At 42.3% G+C, this 20217-nt stretch overlaps 1 long non-coding RNA gene across 1 annotated transcript in view; it reads right to left on the minus strand.

Annotated features, from left to right (window-relative positions):
• The window catches only part of LOC142877181 (uncharacterized), a 69615-nt gene that overhangs the window by 40307 nt on the left and 9091 nt on the right, over positions 1-20217 (minus strand). Inside the window, exon 2 of the long non-coding RNA XR_012923799.1 lies at positions 15498-15597. This is a non-coding gene — a long non-coding RNA (uncharacterized LOC142877181). The remainder of the gene's footprint in view (positions 1-15497; positions 15598-20217) is intronic.

Consider the following 20217-nt stretch of genomic DNA (forward strand, 5'->3'; position numbering starts at 1 on the left):
AGACTGAGGTTATCATTTTTGGATTTGAAGAAATTAAGATTTTTCTAACTTGGTAGCCATAACACCAATTACAGGGGAAAAGTGTGATTTTCCTTATTGTTAGGTATGAAGTAATAAAAATTGAGATGTGAAGCTCAAAGGGAGATATTTCCTGAGGTAGAGTGTCACAGCCATCACACAACATCTGCCCGTTGATTTCGAGGCCTTCCCATGCTTTGGGTTTTGACTGCACATGCATGTTAGTGCATGTGAATCTCTGCCTCCTCCTCAACATCAGAACATATCACCGTTATACATAGTGAGAAGCAAGGACGCCATCACTTCAGAAAAAAAACAAAACATGCATTAAACATATTCCAAATGAATATCAGCCTTTAAATCATACTGGATATAACTGACTCAATCCAAAATTTAAAAGTCCTCTGTTACCAGAACCTCAGCATCTCTTATTCAGGTCAATGAATTCTGTTGTAGGCTCCACTTCTTGCCAGCCAATAAAAAACAGGCTTGCCAGATCATCTCAGAGCCACATAGAAAGACAAACAAACTATCAACACTCACTCTGACACACAACAGGCAATTTAGAGTAGCCTGCATGGGGCACTGTTCATAATATGACATCCTTTCACACCTCGTGGTAAAGTTTATTTGCACCAATGGCCCTGTCCTGGTTACGCTTGTATTTGTCAGGAAGAGGTTTTTTTTTTTTTTTTTTTTTTTTTTTTTTACATATTCAATGCAATCTTTGTTTTTTTTAAACCACCATTTTAGTCATTATACTTTTGCTCAAACTTAATTCTCATTGAGAAACATTAAGAATATGCCTGCAGGCAATCAGAATCCTAGTCACAATTCAGAGGTGTTTACTGATACTATTCCCAATTCCATAGCCAAAGCCACAATGAACTAAGTTATATAAACACAGTTCCATGCTCATCTTGATGTGATCAACCAAACCATTGTATCGTCTTCTCATACTTATAACGCTTTGTGTTCTTAAATTAAGCTAACATCACCAGATTAGTTCTACTTTCTAACTTAGCAGGAAAGACACACAGAACGCTCACAGAAAAAAAAAAACCCAGAGACTTAATCAAATGAAACTAATACCAATATTATGATTATGTTGGAATCTTTAAAATAATGGAAGAGTTTTGGGTGTAAATCACCTTTAAAAAGGGTAAACCACACTGTCTTGCCAGTTTAGGTGCGCTTGTGCTTACATAACGTGTGTTTTTAATTAACCACTCTAAACACATCCATGTTGACTCTGTGAATTGAACCTCACGTGCATAAAGGAGAAAGTGTCTTGTGCACACATCCAAATGGAGTCAGGGCAGATAAGGAAGAGATTAGAATGAATTCATTCCTGTTATCAAGGCTGGATTATTTCGGCAGGTCCCCTCAGGGGCAGATGCTGCCTTCTTCTCTCTGTGTGCTCAAGCGGCAGTCAGTTCACACTCAGAGAGTGCCGTTTATCCAGTCGGTGACACCTGCAGGATTACATATAGCCATGGTTCATAGTGAAAATCCTCAGTTGCTGAATTGGTAAGACATGCTTTGCCATGGACCACCTTTCAACAATAGGAATGATCTACTAGTCCTTAATGTAAAGATATTCATTTATTAATAAGGTATTTCCTGCTGTCAAAGATAACGTCCATCCATTCCATTTCATTCAATTCATCTGTGTTTGGGTCACCTGACAGCCTGACCTACTGTCTCACAACACTCTCCAGTTCATTCTCTAACAGGGACCTCCAGTTATTCCAACCTACCCCAGAGCATTTTATCCAGTTGGGCTTACCAAAAAAATCCCTAAATGGAGATCCTAAAGGCACTGTGACCGGATGCCCAAACTACATCCGTGGGCTCTTTCCAAGACCAAGAGCAGCAACTTTAATTTGAATTCACCCCACACGTCTGAGCTCCTCACTCTATCCCAAAGCCTTACACGGTAACAATTCAACAGACATACAGTATGTTGAAACACCGGACTTGGGCTGAAATGATGCCGACAGTATGGCCAAGTTACTCAACTGGAAACACAGTTGATCGACCCCAAATAAGTGAAAAACATCTAATCCTTTCTGCTGGCTTCTAATGACAAATATAACAATCCACAAATTCAAACACAACAGTCAGACGTATTGTTTCGTTTTGTCGTCCCTCTTTCTGAGTCACTCATGCACTTGAGGCTGAAATTATAAACGGATTATATGCCGGCATGGTCCAAAAGAGTCTTAAGTGACTCATCTGAAAGCAGACAGAAGTGAAAAATGTATAGCGCCAGCTTACCCCAGAGGTTATTTATTAAATATGTTGCAGTCCTACAGAAGATAGTAAGTCACAGTAGTAGAGGATACAGACGTATCCAGGGATCAAAAGAACCTGATGCTAAATATAAGAACTGGGCAGAAATAGAGATGACAGATGATATAGTTTCTATTTCTAGATCACAGCCCAACAGAAGCTTGTCATGTTGAGAAATTAGGAAAAGTAATGGCTTCTAAACTAAGGAAATCTGGAAATGTTCACTTCCAGAAGTTGTTAATTATTGATGTCTTGGCAGATAATGTAATTTAACAAGCGCTGTATTTAAATCCAAAGCCTTTATGTGTCACAATTTATGGAACATCTGGTGTAAAGCAACACTCGTGTTTCATCCAAGAAATTCGTGTCTAATGCACAGGTGGATATGTAAAAAAAAAAAAAAAAAATCCACTGAATTTAAGTAGTTTAAGTTGGAAAAAAAAGAAAACTGGGGTACTATCAATAAAAAAAGCACTCTGTAAGATTCAAAGAAATGTTTCTTCTAAGATATGGTGGTGAAAAATGATTTCCAATTACGGGAATAAAACTGATTTATTGTGTCAGAGTGGAAATCTGTTAACTAGCGCATCAAAAGCATCTGGATCCGTCGCGGCAGCAGGGACACATTATGATTCAACTTGTCAAATTTGACTTTGAGTTACAATCAAAAATAATTTTGCATTTGAGAAAAGGTGACACCAAATCATAAACGCCCCCAGCTGGAAATGTCTGTCAATTTTTCCACCTCAGCCACTGTGACTTTGTCAATTGAAATTTGTCACTTGATAAATACTGGCGGACTTCGATTTTAAACAGATACTTCGAGTGTTGGCGGAACACACTGCAAACGCAGGCAGCCTGCCTTTGTGTTTTGTATTTATGTCGTGACTTTAGCATAATCCACAATGATGATCGGTGTTCCCTTGATTGGTCAGAGACTTTGATGCAAAGTTATGGCCAAGCTATGGAGTGTCCAGGGATCTGCGTAACATTTTCTATGCATATCCAAATGCAAGAGCATTGATTTAATTTCCCTCTCAAACTAATGCTAATCAACTATCAACAAGGTGTGACAGTGTGACAATAACCATATCTGATGTTATCTGTTGGTAAACAGCAGTACGCCTCCCTTATATGCCTGCATTTCTTTCATTGTGCAGCGGAATTAGAGCCAATTGCACGGTGCTACGCAGGGGGACCATATTTTGATATTGATTGCAGCCTTGTCGCTTTTTGAAAAGATTAGCCAAATTACTCTCCCCAATAATTGGAATTTGCACTTAAGTAGAACTCCACTGTGGGGAACTATTTAAAATTCCATTAGTGTCACTGACGGCTCAGCAGTGGGTTTAAGACAAGTCTGGTCTGATCAGCGTCGACAATGTTCAAGGTAATTGATGATGGAAAAATTAGGCTGCCACCACACGGCGTTTGAAACCAATGACTCTAATTACAGAGCCGCGGCCACTCGAGGGGCCATCGCTTTTATACACTGTTGTCAAAATCTCAACTCCTTCACTCTCTGCTCAAAGAGAAAATGACAGGAAAATATATTGTTGAAATACAGGGTACTTATTTCATCTAATCGCCTAATAGCTCCTGAGTTACCTTGAGGTTCTTTCTTTGTACCTCACCACCTCCAGTAAACCGTGTTCAGACTTGAGAGGGTATTTATTTTTCTTTACAATATTATATTTACCTATTTTTTTAAATGCGCATCTAAAAACCCCGACATCAGATGCCATCATGAAAAAGGTTGCTCTTGCCAACTTTACCTTTCCATTTTCAAAATTGGAAGATACTTTTGTCTTTAACTACGGTACGCAAAGAACAAATGGAGCGACGATATGCCAGCCATAAATCCTACACAGTCATATACACAGCTCAATACTCGTCAAAGTTTACAGTTTCAGCCAGGCAGCATTTTTTTTCCATTTTTTTTTTTTATTTTGAACATGTCACTACCTGCTGTGGCACTGCATCTTTCTGACATCAGAGACTGTTTCACTGTGCTTTCATGTGCGGCTGTCGCATTTCATAAGCTCACGTGAGGCAGTCGGGGATGGTAAGAGGGCAGCGGGTGATTCTGAGGGCAGGTGACGGACAGGCACTGTTAAAGAAACAACAAAACATACGGTATAATTTTAGATTCTATCGAACCTTCATCACTTTTCCTACTTTGACATCAGGCGAACACAGAGAGCGCCTCAGCATCAGGTGCAGCACCTTGTCTCAACATTTTAAAGGAATCTACAGTCGGAAGAGGCGGATAAGTGGAATAAAGGATAACTGGAGAGAGATCTGGAAAACATACTGTTGGGCTTGTCAGAAAAGGTTGTAATCATACGAGTCTGTCTGCAGGTTTATAGACGTTTCCAATTTGAGGCCGTCGGTGCCTCGGCACTTGTGGTGCGATAAGAAAAGAGCTCTATGATTTAATAGAGCAAACTTGTGGGAAGAGGTTTTGAGCAGAGATGGCCGGACACCAGCAGTTCGCACTGCGGTGCTCTGCGACTGATAGTTGTAGCAGTTTGATCGCTAACAAATGATTGGCTGAGGAAGGCTTGTCCGACTGAACTTTGGCTCAGCTAATTGTGAAAAATGACATAAAAGGTGCGAAGGGGATTGAATTGTAATCCGGTCCATCATATTTAAAAAAAACAACAACCTATTGAGTCTACAGTGGGCAGTGTTGTTACCATTCTAGACCAATCCATCCCCGGCCACTGTCTGTTATTAATGAGCAGCTTCAGGATCAGCTGCTTTTGTCAGCATTGCTCTCAGTGATACTCGCGGTGCGATAATTAGACGTGGCCTCTAGGAATTTACTTTACTGCAGCGAACAAAAAGTCATTAAATCCTGTTTTAATCAAGTGGATTAAAACACAGTAACTGTGATTGCACAGAGCGACTGAGACAGCAGCAGCGGCTTCACAGTGGGTGAACTTTTGCAGGTTCCATCGCTCTTTGAATCTCCTGTAGTTTATTTCCACAATTTAAAGCAGTGTGAGTTTTTTTCCTCTCAGGTCTAAAACTTTCAAAAGATTATCTGCATTTAACTGACTCGCAACTGGAAGCACGTCGTCTCTCGCCGCTACATGGACACAGAGCACCTGGATGGATGGCTATAGGACTTAATGGTAACATTTTACATGCTAACAACACTTGACTGGGTTTGCAATACAGTTAGGTCACTATAGTGTCCGCATGTTCATGGTGGCGGAGATGTCAGAGTAGCTAAAGAAGACAATTAGTTTAACATATCATGGAATTTTTAAGAAAACATGAAAATTTGTTGAAAAAAAAAAAAAGCTAGTTCCACCTTATGGTAAAGTGATTTAATGCTAATGACGCTTAGCTAATGGCGCTACTTAAAGTGTATTCATGCGATGGAACAGTCCAATGCGGCTACCGAACCAAGCAGATGTAACATGCCAATGAGCATGTTAGCATTAATCTGATCTGTACATGAACTGCTGGGTGTTCTGCACATTTGGATGATGGCGCATAATTGTCACATTCTATATTGACTCTGTTGTTTCTCTGTTTTAGTGTTTTTAATATTTAAGTACAAAGCCAACATAGGCCTCCATTGTTTAGGGGAGATCCATCTATCCATTATTATTATTATTATTATTATTGTTATTATCATTATTATTATTATTATTATTATTATTATTATTACCATTATTATTTATCCATGGAATTCCATAAGGCTTATGTGGATCAGAGAATGTCACCGGAGCTGCCATTCAAATGTTTGTGTGAACTGTCTCTTTTAAGAAGTCTTGCGTATTGTTGATCAACTAAGTTAATTGCAGGTTTAACTATTTGTTTTCATGAATCATAGGGATGCAACATGCAGCAGCTATTCTGAAATTGTACTTTGTAATTTGTTTTATTGATTCGAAGCCCGTTTTGAGAAGTTAAAGTTAATCCATATTTTCACATAATAAAACTGCAATTAGTCTGCTTATTTAATCATCTTTTTTTCTTTCTGCAAAGGAGAATCTTGAGCGTAATGTTTTAATAGCATATAGGGCGGTAGGGGGAATCAGAGGAGGAAATCATTGCTTATTTTTTTTTTACGTCCAGGTAGCCCACCTCCCTCTCCCCAAGCCCCCCGATCACAATCTCCATCCACCTCTACCACCAGCTGAAGTGAACAAGGTCTCATCTGCTGCTTTATTTCACACTTGGCTTGTCTTATTCTTCACCGAGCAGGACCCCTCGACTCATCACTTCGTTGCGCTGGCTACACAAAATGTTATGCAAATGTTTCTGCCGCATGTGAGAAGTGAAGAGCACACTTGAGTAGGCAGACCTGCCCGAGCTGTGCGCTGCAGTTTGCCTCTAAAGGGCGAACCGTATTTTCTGGATGTTGGCTGTGACAGAACGTCTCTTTGTGTAATCCTTTGAGGAAAAAAAAGAAAAGCAAATGAGCAACAAACTGCTCTCAAAAAAAAAAAGACACACGTTTCTGGAAATCCCAATGGCTCAAGTGATTCCGAGTAAATAGATCCTGAGCGTCAATGTAGTAATTTTGATAAATAATGCATTTTATTTTCCCAGGGAAGAAAAGACAACCTGCCCCAGCTGCTGAACTTTATTTCACCCCAGTGTCAGTGGGCCACGCTGTTTTGAGAACAACCTCAGCTGAACTTTGAGCACTTTGCCATCAATAAAAGATTGCCCGTACGATAAAACTTCAGTATGAAATATTAACGGACGAGGTGTCGAATATGGTGTGATGTTGGCGTTATGCGAGCGCTCAGGGGGCCAGCAAGTGCTGCAACAGTGCAAACTACGAGCTAACCTGAGCTAACGGGCACTCCTTTGAGGAAGGAGGCGGGGGTCGCCAATTACGCTCACGCGGTGAGATCATGCATTTCTTTGAAGGGGGCGTCACACATGACCGTATAGCAAGTCGCTGCCGATGTCGCGGATATCTTTAGCTCTGTTTTCTGCAACAAATAAAACAAAAAATGCACCCGTTGCTCACCACATGCAAGCCTGCAGGCAAGTTTGTTTTGTCAGTGCAATGGAAAACATGAAGCTCTGACAGGTCAGAAATCTTTTTTTTTTTCAGCCCTATGCAAACATAATCAGACAACACGGGGCAATCATATAATGTTGTAGTAGCTGTAGTAGACTTAGCTACCATAGTAATTAGTCGACCATTAGACTAAATAACTACCATCACTGACTAAGCTACTCATCATGACTAACTCCACGGACTAAGGTGATTGCTGAACAACCGGACTGATGACCAACTGACTGATACTGATCTAAAGGATTGGCATAGTATAAAGAAAAGTATATGTTTTTATATCTCACAACGTGTCATGACGTTTGTTAAGGTAAAAGTCTCTCCAAATCAAATTAAAAAGCATTTCCTCATCACTGCTTATCCTGCACTCAGGTCTGTATCGTATTTATTTATTTATTTATTCATTTATTTTAAATTAAAAAAATTATTGTACTCTCATTTGAGATTAAGTCACCTGGAAAAAAGTCTCCACATTGCCCTCTATGTTAGCCTGCTCTATGTTACACTGAACCAAATGACGCTGTTTCTGCTGAGTGAGCTCTGAGCGTATTTCCGGCAGCACACATTTACACAGTGTAAGCTTTACCCTTTAGATTACAGCGCCATGCACTAAGTAAACATTTTCCTGGGGAAAAAAAAAATGAATTGGAGAAAGCAGTCGAGAATATAACGCAAAGGTCGGCTATTAATCCTCTCCTCCCTTGGGACACGAGTGCCAAGGTCACTCAAGCGACATGGCCCAGAGTGTTTCTCACCTCTCAAGCAAATGAGCCCAGTGTCATCTTACATCTGAGGGGAGAAGCGGCTTTCTCTCTCTCCGTGCTTTTACTGACAGGCCTGCACATTTATAGAACCTGCCACTGGATGACTGCATTTAAGGGCATATTCCAGTCAGTCCTTGTAAATGTGTCTCCCACTGAAATCACACCAAATCTGTGCAGTGTTCATTTCCGGGTGTTTAATATTTGGTTTATTCCCGTTAGCGCAGAGTGTTGTTTCTTCTTATTTATTCATAACTGGCTTTGGCACTGACACATGTCTCACTTTAGGAAGCCTCGCACTATTACCAACTTGATGAACTGATAGTAAACAAAGTGACTGACTTGCTTAAGTGAGATAAGACAAGTTGTATTAAACTCTTAATTGACGATACTTCTCTGACTACATTTTGGGATGAATCGAGCAGGTCTCAGTGTTCTGGATTGGAATTCTACAGTGTCTGGATTATATCGGCCATGGAATTCAGACGATGGATCATGTGTGTCCCTCTGGCCACTGGTAAACTATATTGTGTATATGCTCATCAATAAGCCAAGTCACATTGTTTACCAAAAAAAAGCATTTGATCTGTTAATGATACTTATGCAACGTGACTTTGCATCGACCTTAGTCTCAATTACTATTTTTTTTTTTTTTCATTTATTTTTTTTTAACAAAAAAAAAAGCAAAAAGCGTATTGGCTTGAATTCAAGCGCTCATCGACGATATTTGGAGGTTTCGCTCCGGGGCTGAAAATAAAAGTGAACTCTCTGCAGAGGCGAGGCCATTAAATTCAGTTAGGAGATGCCATTAGTCATGTCACCATGGAAGTGCTTGTATCCGGGCATGTGCTATTTAAATATAGCATAAAAGTAAAAAGAGAAACTGAGATTTTCCTTTTGCAGTCAATCTCAAAGTGTCAGCGGCAGCAGGGTGTGCAGACCAGCAGCGCTCCACATCAGATTTCCCCACTCAGCTGGTGCACCTGTAAATAATCAACGTGTGTGTATGTGTGTGCTCGTGCCTCCACCAGGCTGTCAGTGAGTAAGCGGGAGAGGTAATCTTGTTAAAGCCGCGGAGCAAAATGCCGGAAATGGAACTAACATCGAGTCTTAGCTGGCAGAACTTGATCTTCTTCTTCTTCTTTTTTTTTTTTTCTAAACCCGCAGCCTGCCTTCGTCACCAGTGCCGTAGTTAAAAAGGATGAGCAATCATCTCGCGACAAACTTAAATTAGCCACGACTTCAAATAAGAATACTTAGGAGGTTTGGAGATTTGGAGCTGGGATGAAGCATAACGTGACTACGGAGCAGGAACCCGGAGCATAATTTGGGTTTGTGCAAAAACATCATTAAAAGGGAAGCTTCGCCTGGAAAAGCCTGAAATATAAATGTGCGCCCAAATAGTAATTGGTCGTTTTCAATATTGACAATAAATGAGTGTGGAGGTGTGAGCACTCGCCAGACGAGGGCCTTTTACACACAGGGGTTGTAACAAGGAAAAAGACCTGAAAATGTGAAATATCAGCAAAAAATAAATAAATAAATAAAAAAGTTTCTACATCACAGTTTGAACAGGGCAGCTCTGAAACACACACCAAAGATAAAAGAAAACTACCAAGAAATACTTTCACAGTTGTTGTTTTTTTTTTACACAAGGAGAACCTCACCCCAGTTAAAAGACTGATCAGAGAACTAAACCAACTAAACAAGAGATGCTAAATAAGCAACCTAAGTTTGATGTGCAGCCACAAACACTACATATTTATGTGCATGCACATTTTATTTGTTTTGTTGAAATAGTCCCCACAAGAAGATCAGGCGGGCTGCTCATGCCATGTGTCTCGTTTCAACTCAGCCAATCCTTAAATATTATACTATTTTTAAAACTATAATTTCAATGCAGAAAAATGAAATGTTGTCCCTTTAAGCAAAGTGTTTTCCAAGTAGAAATAAGCATCAAACCAGATCCACAGCGGCTTCGCATGATTTTTAGAAATGTTGGTGTGTTTGTGCGGTTGACTGCCACAGCCTTTAAAGTGGGGAGACATATTTCCCTTTCCACACTTGATGCAGCCAAGAACCCTTCCAGGAGTTATTCACTCACTCGCATTTCTTTCAAAGTCTGCGTGTTTTGTTTTGTTTTTTCATGCGTGGATGAAAGTTTTGTCATGCCTGTCGTTATCTTGTTGTTTGCCATTAAGCGCTCATAAGTTGATTTGTCAACACATTGTAATGCGGCAAGTATGAAAGCATGAGGCCTGCGAGGACATGTTTGAGAATAATAGCGAGCCCTGGGGGGACACTGACTCACCCAGCTATTAATTGCACTCGCTGTTGTTTGCGGCCCAATATCATGAAAGGGAAAGTGCTGGTGTGCAGCCAGCTAACAGCAAACAAACTGAGCTGATTTGATAAAAGGCACCAGATAATACATGACATGACAGGGGTGGGTTTCCAGCCTGGGGACTGCCTGGAATTTGTGCATGTTTTGCATGAGGGAGAACTTGGCTGGAGACATTACTGGAGCAGGCAGGACCAATAGTGCTGGGCGGTAAACTGGTTCGTACAAAGTACAGCGGGACTGTTTTGTCATGGCACAAAATACGCAACCGAGAGTGCAATAGTGCATGTTGAGTAGTAAAGAAGGTAAGAATGTATCAACTCAGTGAAAATTTGAAAACGATGTTGAGCAAGCGGAAGCACAACGTGACACGGAAGAACAGGAATCCCCATCTGTTGCGTGGAAGTACTTTGGATTCTGAAAAAAAATGAAAATACAGCAGACCATCATCTGCGAATGTTGGCGGGATAAAGGTTTGCAGCTGCAGGAGGCTACACGAGCAACTTGCCGTGTAGCCTTGAGACAAAAACACATCTTGGAGTTTCAAGAATGTATGAAATTAAGATATGTGATTCCAGCGAGGTGCCAAAAGCCTGCATGCAATTTGACCACTAGGGGCCGCCAAAAATGGTTGCAACAAGGCTATGAATGACTGGCTGTCAATACAGAAAGGACAACCAAATTCATAACTTTAAAAACTGGGTAAATGTTTGTGTATTTCATGTTAAATAGGCACTAGTTTCCATTTTTCCCTTCTGATTCCGGGTGAAAAAGGCCATAAAAACTGTGGGCATGGCTGCAGATGCAAGTGTAGTTGGATTACCAATAGGTAGGTGGACATTGTGCAACAGGTTGCATGCACGCTCCAATCATTGCTCTCCTGCAGTACCACCCATACAATTGAGTAACTGACCCACAAGTATACCACAGCACTTTCTAGTCCCACTATTATGATGTGACCAAGTGGGGAAATTAGGTTTTGGTTCCCTGAGTCGGTGCAGTCATAAAAATAAACAAACAAAAAATGTTCGACTGGATTACGGCTGTACTCTAAGATTAATTACAAATCATAGGATAACTGAAATGTTCTGATTCAAAACATTGTGCTGCATCACACTGGAGATATCAGCGCTCAGATCCCTAAGTGCCTTAAATTAGCTGTTGTGGCACAAGGATTACGGTCGCAACACAAGCTCCCATGTCCCTGTGACAGACTTCTGAGAAATTAATTCTGAATAGAGTCAATTATTCACCATTTGCATAATTGATCAGATTGTCTTCAGGCAACTTTAATATTAAGTGACAGCACCTCAGATGCGAGGTTTCACAGGGTAATGTGGTCACTTCAGGAGGGCCAGAAAACTGAACGGGCTCTGATTTAATGTGCCACATATCTCCCACTCGGCCCTCCTCTGTGGCGACCAGAGTTGGAGTCACCGGGTCCATTGTTGGATCCTAATGAGAAAATTTAATCCAGTTAGTTTGGTGAAACACCACCTGTTCCCCATTAGACAGGATGATTTCAGCCTCACAATCACTCAGCTACAGTGTTGTTTGGCATTTTAGTTTGCTTCCCTTGAGACGACTGTGTTTAAAATAGCTACGTATGGGGTGGAAGACTGGAAGACAAATTTAAATCAAACACTCACTGGTCTTGGCTGTGACTACAGGCAGTTAGATTTGATGAGCAGCATTTCCAAAAATAAACATACGAACAACTTGATAATGGTGTCCAAGACCTTCTGTGCTAGTAATATGCAAGTCCTGAACGGAGTGGTTCAAAACTCCAAAATTCAATTGACTCAAATACCATGATTCTTTGTATCTACGTATTAACTCTATCAACTCATTGCAACGTTTGGACCGTTAAATCTGGCCCACCAGGTTAAATCATTTGCTAACCCATTAGAAGGAAATTACTAAATATTTGCAAAGGGGAGGCCCTTAGAATAAATGTGCAAGGTGAGTGGATGAAGCATCAGTCACATCTAAAAACAGTAAATCAGATATATTTACTAGCAGTGGAGTCATTTAGGGCAGTGGTCCTTGACTTTTGTGGTCCTGGTCGTGGTATTTTTAGATCAACCCTGAGACTGAACCTGTACTCAAGGATCTTGTTGGTTGTCACCCAAACACAAACAAATGTAAACACACATTTACACAATGTAGAAAGCAGCGACTCTATTTGACTGTATTCACGGACATTTGTCTTCCCGCTTATGCTGCAAAAATATTCTGTCTTTCACTACAAATATCATGGTCGAATAAATATCGCAAACAAATCTAGGTGCATGTGTAGCTATAAACTGAATTGATCTCGCTGCAACTTTGCAAGGTCTAAAGGTTGACAAGCACATCCACGGTTCAAAGTTTGAATGATGAGCTAGCGTCTTTTGTTTACATGTTTTTTTTTTCCCTCTTACCTTCTTTTCCCCAGTGACAAAGAGATGTGGCACAGAGCGCAAACACGACACTAACCGGGTGTTGGTTGTTGGTGGAAGAGGGAAACCTTTGATGGCTAATTAGCGCAGGCAGCTGTCAGAGTGACGGCGCCGATTTGAAAGTTTTGATATTATAGTTATATTTATGCTTTCACAGCTCACTTTGTTCTCTCAGGGATTATTGGGTTGCCGAGGACAGCGCTGGAGAGGGAGGGGGTGGGGCGGAGGGGCGGGGAACATCAGATTTCCTCTTTCCTGGATGTGACCACATTAATTATAGATCCCGTGAAGGAGCACTTATGTTCGTTTGGGGTATTTTTAGCAAGCGACAGGCTGATTTTTTCTAATGAAAGTGACAGGTGTCAGCTTGCTTCAGAACGAAAACGGAGGGATTTGAAAAGCCGCGGCAAGTTGTCACGTAGTGACATTTTCAGGAGGCCGAGGTGTGAAATGTCTATTTGTGAATTCCTGCCCAGGGGGTAAAGAAACAGGTGAGGGCCTCACACTCTAGCTAATCTATCGAACAGTTTACAGCATGCGAACCCACATCCTCAATTCCTGGAGGAAGTTGCATAAATTGGCTTGAATTTTCCAGTGATGCATTACTTTTGCAAAAAGGCCTAGTAAATGTATATGAACTTGATTACACAAAATATAAATAAAGCTCCAAAAATACAACATAAATTAGAAGAACAAACGGTCGTACTCTAAATTCACAAAACGGGTATTCAAAATCTCCCCCTTTGCCAAAAGGCGATGGGTGATTGCAAATAAGAGTTGCAAATAAAATTGCAAGAATGCGAACAAGAATCTAAAATAGACAGGAGTCAGGTGTCCTTTGCCGTTGCCAGTATTCCCTGTTCTTTTCATGCGGTGGAGCCATTAGGCAGCGCTGTGTGACTAATGGATGAGAGAGCAACGTACCTGACTTTTGTGGACGAGGCAGTGCTGTGGGACTCTCCTGTTCACACGTGGCACTTCAGGAACGATGAGGCCATTAGGCCTTGGCAGACAACATGATACATCCCGACTCTAATTTGTTTAGTTCACGGATTAAATTAACTCATCCAAGAGCTCATTTGCAAAGGAGAAAATGAAGTCCCGCCTCCCTTTTCTCTCCAGTGTCTCCACAGTGCGCTCCAGAGTCACCTTGGGTAGGATTTCCTCCAAACGCGCCGCAAAATGATCAATACCCCGAGCGGTGTAAAAAAGGCAGGTGACACACTTTGAAGGGGAGATGGCAATAATGGATTCCACACCACGTCTGATACCAGCGGCATGTCAGCGGCCTCTTCCTCTGATCTCCCCTGCGGTCGGCGCGAGGTGTATCATATCAGCTGATTGTTTTCAATGTGACTTTGATTGATATCACGTCCACGCTGTTGTCTAGTTTACACGCCAGGAGGCAGCTCTCGAGGGGTATCAGCTGCGCCAACGGGATGCCGTCGCTACAACGCTGGCTCCGCTATTTTCTACAGTCTGGGGGAACACATGTGCAAAGGTCAAGCGCTGGCACGGGAAGTGTGCTGCCAGAGCCAGTCCACAGTTTTCTGTAGTTCTTCCGCGATGGCAGCGTTATAGCATGCTGACGAATCACCTCAGTGGCAACATTTGTTGAACAGTCATCATAGCTTCTTCTTTGGTTGTTTTTCCAAAAAGTCACTTCAAACTTTAACGAAAATTTGCCTCCTTGTGCAAAATGGGATATGATTGATAATTCAATCTGACGGAATTTGGAGACTCAGTCAAAAAATGCTGTATATTGAAGTTTGGCTTGGCAGATGATCTAGATTTCAGAGTTGAAATCTAAGCCATCCTGACGACGAAGTGCCATGTTTTCAAAACGCATGCTTCATCCAGCCAATTGCCCCGACTGCGAAAAATTAGATACTTGAAGATACTTCTCACGTTTAAAAACCACTGAGAAACAAACATTTTGAAATCTTCAGACCAAAAGAATCATGTGTGAAAAGAACATTTTCAGAAACCCTGTGATTCAAATTGATTTCACAGGCGTCTGCCTAAAACAGTAATGCTGCAGCTTTCACTGCAGCTGTTTAAAGGATTGTGTGTGCTTTCTTAGCACTGAAAGGAATAATTACATGTTTACTCAGTCACACCACATTGCTGTACCAAGTCACCGTAACAACCAGCAGTGCCTGGTACACCCAATGCAACTTCTAACACGGTAGACTAATCCTTTGAGCAAATTAATTTTGTGCTAAAGAATGCCCCTTGTATAATATACTGTGTGTGCAGCTGTTGTTTAAATTGCACTTTCAGTTGGGCTTTGCACAAAGATATTTTTTTTTAAATGTCCATGATTTGCACCAAACTATTTTGGATACTAGAACTCTCACCGCACATCAGGCTCAATGACGATGCAGCACAATCACAAAGGAGTCCAAAAACATGTCAGGATAATTCATAGCCACAATATATTGGCATCATATGGCCCCACGCCTTCACCCTGAGACAGATGGGATAGCACCCTGGCGACCCTGAGTGCAGCATAAGCACTTCTAGAAGACCGAAGGTTGGAAGAAATATGCTACTGTAAGATAGAGTGATAAATAATCAAAGTTACACACCTGTTAGCAGAAACGTTAAAGCCAGCACCGTGATTCGCCTCATGTTCTGCTGGTACTGTTTGCTGAGGCTGTTCGACAGGTTTCGCCCACTGGAACACAGCTGTAGACAGAAAACAGCCCCCTCAGACAAGTGACAGGCAGCAGCAGCACACAGTCAATTACATACACAGCAAAAAAACAACATCCCTCCTTTATGCATTATGTGTCATTTATCCTGTTCTAAAGAACCAATGAATGAAACAATGACGTCTTTGTAATTGTCTTCATACGATTGTGTTGTTGGGATGGTCGGCAATAACATCTTTTGGCTTTAGTCTAAAAAAAAAAAGTCTGGTTCATGTTTAGGTCATGCCTCAAAATCCAAAATGCAGGGCGGGAAAAACTGTATAGATGCGGGGGGCGAAGATCAAAGATCTACTGTTAGACTTGCTCCTTCTGGCCTGCATCGGTACAACATAATGTATAGATGGAAGGCAAAACCCTGGAAACAACATAATAGACTGGCGTATGAATACTCTGACAGCTTGAATAGCAATTTCACACCAATGGTGAATGACTTGCAAACTACTGGCACGTGACTGAAGAGGAAGTGTTATCAGCACTCGTAGCAAATGTTTTGGCCTTCACAATATCAACATTTCTCAAGTTTAAGTATGGACTCTGAAAGCTCCAGTGTGATCAGGCAAAGATCGCGTCTGACACCAACTGGAAGAGAAAGGAAGCACGCAAATAACGATGAAAATAAAAAAACTGCCAGACAATATGTCGAAAATATGGGGGTAAGCAGCGACACCGTCAACATTCTGCCGCTGCGCTAATTTACCGCAGGCATCATTGTAAACGGGGCATAAATGAAGCTACGCTGCACAGCTGTCTCAGACCAGTGTGAAAACGCCGCTCACGCCACACGCCGCCAACAACCCAACTGCAGGGAGGATGCACGCAGAGCCGAATCCAGACTGCGAAAACAATGAAACCCTGTGCTCTCGCAGCCTCGTAGAGCATCATTCATTCAGCGCCGACAAAAGACACAGAAGAGCATTGTTGCTTTTTGGTTTGAGCAATTGATTTAAAAAAAAAAAAAGAAAAAAAAGAAAACGCAATCAGAACATTTCCACGTGCATTTGGATTGTTAACGTCGACGTATACAGCTGATCTTTTCTTTTTTTTTTACTGCCCCCTTCGAAACGTCCCCACAATGCATCCGTCTTACTTCCGATGAGAGTGACAAATCGGCTTAACGCCATTCAGCTATCTTGAGGCAATCACGGAGCGAGCGTGCTGACGAGCTAAAATATTACCAGCCCATTTGGGTTTCTTTTCACAAATATAGAAATGGATGTTTTAGTTGTGGTGGGGGATGTGTGTGTGTGTGTGTGTGTGTGTGTGTGTGTGTGGGGGGGGGGGGGGTCGTGGGGGGGGTATGGAGGAGGACGGGAGGGTAACTCAGGTATTAGGGCGCCGCCGCTATCTCCGCATGTACAAATGAACAGCGGCGGTCAACAAAAAACATGCTGTGATTCCTATCGATGGGAAATGCAGGCAATTTGTGTAGAGGCAGCTTTTTTTTTGTCGGCTCTATTTGCTAGATTTCCATACACCCCCAGCGCCCCTCCCCTGCTGCTCCCACAAGGGCTCCTCCTCCACTCACACCGGCCAGCAGGAAATAGGCATTCAGTGCTTTCTAGATGACTTCCTGAAAGAAATGAATCCCTCGCAGAAAATGAGAACAATGAATAATGGAACGCCGGGTGGGATGTGCCTGACCCGAGCCATTCGCGCAAACCCGCGCTCGCAGCAGAGAGGCATGTATGAAATAGAAGGTTGTGATCACAGGGCTGGAAAGAGCCATGGCTAGGACCATTAGAGTGAGGGGAAAACAAATGGGTTTTTGTTGTGCACACACAATCATTTGATTTAGGCAAGGTGCAGGCCGGAGCGCTTCTGTCGGGATTAATCTTGCATTGTGCCGCTGCAAGATGGATTTTATATTTTTCCCTTTATTCATAACACCACGGATTCCTCCCGGGAACCGTGAACTTTTCAATCAGCGCCATTTGACAACTATTTCCCGCTGTGCTGAATTGAAAAATGGATGTAAAATGCAAGTCAGCTCGCGCGATAGGCTAAAGAATGGAGGCAAATGCAAAGTTCCATAGGGAGCCTAGTTACATTTAGAAGTAAACAGAGTAAACACACACACACACACACGTGCACACTTATTATACAGCAACCAAAAACAACCCTATGGAGGAGGAAATAATTTGCACATACTGCTGAATATTCCCAGAACAATGACAACAACACAAGACTTTGAAAAAAATCTACTTCTCCACTCCACATTAGCCATGGATAGCCTAACAAGAAAGATTCTAAACCACCATGGAATCCTGTCGTGTATTAATCTGCATGAGAGTGGGTAAAAAAAAATGAATAAAAAGTTTACTGTTACAGCCACATCTGCAGCTAAATCGGCCAACCAATGAAGAGCTGCAGGTGTTCCACTAAACTCTGGCCAAAACAAAGTCACAAATGAAAATGAAATCTGCTGTGAAAACCATTAGCGCTCGACTTTGTTACTTTTTAACGCAAAATACCTAATACCGAACTACCAAAAATTTGGTAAGCATCCACGCTATTCAACCGAGTAGCCGGAAAGTTTGTAATCATTTTGCATTAATCATCATCCGGCAGATCTTTTAAGGGCTGGTGGTTTCCTGGCTTTGTCACAGCCGAAAAGGAAGTTGTTGGTACTGAAATCTAATGGGGCTTTTCCACCAGTATCTCCTTGGTTTTTAAGCTTTTCCATTGGGTAGAAGTACCTTCTTAATACATTCTTCGCTGGGGTTCCAAGTAAGTCGACATGATAATTTGTGAGAGTGACTCCTTTACAAAACTCAACCCTGCCATTTTAGGCAATGGCCAGTGTGTTTTTATCTTTGGTTAAGCAGACGAGGAAAATGACTAGCAAACCAATACAGGAAGTGTTGACATTTTTTGCGCTTCATAGTCATCAAAACTAGTCCAAACGTATGAGACAGAGCACCCCGTAACAAGGTGTATTAGATGTCCAAGCTGATGTCCACCAGCAGAGATTAAAATACATTAAGACTGAAAGCACTTGAAAAACCTAAAAAGGTCATTAAGGGTGGCATGAAAATGGTACCATACCATGAGACCAAAGGACCAAGGGTAGTCAATTATTAAGCACTGTGAATAGTTCAAAATGACCTAAAACTCATGTCATGAAAAATCAACATTTTAAGGTTGATTAAAAAATAAACAGCTGTACTGGATACTGTCAAAACAGATTTGAGGATTCAAGTCTTGGTGTAGTTCAACCCCAACTGGACAGCAAAGAAAGACGCCAAGAAAGACGGGTTATTTTTGCCTTTGCTATCACAGACACAGAGGAGGGGGGTAAAAAAAAAAAAACAAATCCAACCACAGCCCTGCAGCAAGTGCTGCAATCCTGACATGAAGAAGTCAGCTTGAGCACTTACAAATCTTTCTAATCCCTTTCAACATGGAGCAGCATTTAGCCGACCCCTGCTCTACCAGAGTCTTAGGGGGAAGAGACAGTGAGAGAAAGAGAGAGAGAGAGAGAGAGAGAGAGTGTGTGTGTGTGTGTGCGTTCGTGTGTGTCAGCAAGGCCAAGTTGGGATCAGCGAAGGGCATTTGAGAGTCACCAGGAGGATGGAGACGGAGCACAAAGGCTGCTCAGTGCGACGCTCCATGCGATGCCGCAGAGCTATCATTTACCCTCCTAATGTGTGGGTGACTTACCAAAGGCTGCTAGCTGAAAGATCCAGTAATTACTGAACACTGGCCGGGACCCCTGTGCTGTGCGTTTCGTGTCGCACATTCCCAATGAAGTGAATGACTCCAGTGTTCATTTGGCTGTGGATAATCGCACTGAATGCAGTGGCAGGAGGTGCCTCTCTGACAGCCCCCACCGCAGCCTGCTGCCTTTCGGGTCGCTGCGTGCCCATTTACGACCCATTGATTTTGTTGTACGACAGCGAAAAGACACGCGGCCAAGCGGCATAGCCCCGTCGTGGGCTGTCCAACAAAGAGAGGAGGTGGATTCTGTTAAGTGTCGCAGCACCCCAATTATGCCTCTTTTTAAATTTTGGAACGAGGGAGTGAATCCGGTCGCGGCACGGTTTGCTCGTTTCTGCTAATTCCACCGGCATCGCCGATAAACCAATCGACCACATTGCGTCATTTTCATCTGCAAAACGTTGGAAGCGGGTAATCACATGATTGATTGGGGAGCGGCGCTGCTCTGACAGATTACTGACACCGACACAGCTGGCTGCCTGTCAGAGGAGATGGGTGAATGATATATGAGCGCTCTCGCTCAAAGACCGAGCGGAGAACGCCTACATTTTGAAAGGTGATATTGGAACCCCGAGAGCATCTGTGCACAGCCTATATGTTCCAGTGTGGGACTCGTATCTAAAAGCCTTTGTGGCCCGTAATTGCTAGTCTTTCCATTTGGGTTTCCTACTTGCCAGCAGAATAGAAAAGAGAAGAAGTACCCATGAGGCTCAACAGTGCTCTTGCGCAAAATCAAAATGCCATGGTTGTGGGGGCCAACAAAGGTATTCTGAAAAGACCCGTGGGCCAACACCGCGAAGATCCGTTGACGGGGGGGTGCGCGGCGGTGGCAACCAGCGTTGAAGATCGCGATCGTTCGGGTCCTGCTGAGATCGCG

This window comes from Nelusetta ayraudi, unplaced genomic scaffold, assembly GCF_046127955.1.
Source record: "Nelusetta ayraudi isolate G7.1 ecotype Tasmania unplaced genomic scaffold, CSIRO-AGI_Nayr_v1 ptg000135l, whole genome shotgun sequence".
In the NCBI taxonomy this organism is placed as follows: Eukaryota; Metazoa; Chordata; class Actinopteri; order Tetraodontiformes; family Monacanthidae; genus Nelusetta; species Nelusetta ayraudi.